Source organism: Condylura cristata, unplaced genomic scaffold (genome assembly GCF_000260355.1).
Source record: "Condylura cristata isolate star-nosed mole 26May11 unplaced genomic scaffold, ConCri1.0 scaffold00004, whole genome shotgun sequence".
In the NCBI taxonomy this organism is placed as follows: domain Eukaryota; kingdom Metazoa; phylum Chordata; class Mammalia; order Eulipotyphla; family Talpidae; genus Condylura; species Condylura cristata.
In genome coordinates, this window is record NW_004567105.1 from 502938 (window position 1) to 503722 (window position 785).

Here is a 785-nt window from a genome sequence, read left to right on the forward strand (position 1 = left end):
TGGCCCCGGCTGAGGTGGTCCCTGCTGAGGTGGTCCCGGCTGAGGTGGTCCCGCTGAGGTGGTCCAGGCTGAGGTGGCCCCGGCTGAGGTGGTCCAGGCTGAGGCAGCCGGGTGAGGCGGCCCCAAGCCCTGCAGTGGACACTGCTGTGTGGGGGAGGTGACTCGACAGTGTGCTTACAGCGAAGTGAGGGGAATGCCAAGTAGTTCCAGGCTGGCATTTAGTGCACATCATTAACGCTGTTACCATTTATTTTTGATTTTATGAGCTAAGCTCATGCTCGTCTCTGGAACGTCCACTGCTCGCAGCAGGAAAAGGCCACAGAGAAGGAAGGGCCAGCTGGGCGCCCCCGACTGGAGGCCCCACGGGCCCAGCGTGTCCCAGCCTGAGGTGTCCTGCCGTATGGGTCGGGGTACCCGGCAGTGTGGGGTCCCGCCACCCCCCCGACGCCACCATCCCAGCTTTGCCGGCCTGTGACCCCGGAGTGATGGGCGGCAGGCGTGTCCACCCGTGTGGGACAGCCACGTGTAACTGACACCCCAAACAGCCTGTGACCCAGGGTGTCTGAGGGCCCCCGCCTCCACTGCGCACACCGGCCTGCCCTCCCTGACCACCTGGAGGGCCGCCATGGGACAGCTGTGGGGCGGCCTGCAGGGTCTGCGGCCTGGGCTGGGAGCCAGGTGAGAGGGGCCGGGCGGCACCCCAGAAACGACCCCAGGAGGAGCGGTCACGGCGTTGCTGGGAGGAGGCTCAGCCAGGCCTGAGCTGGGGGCCTCTGGGGCAGCGG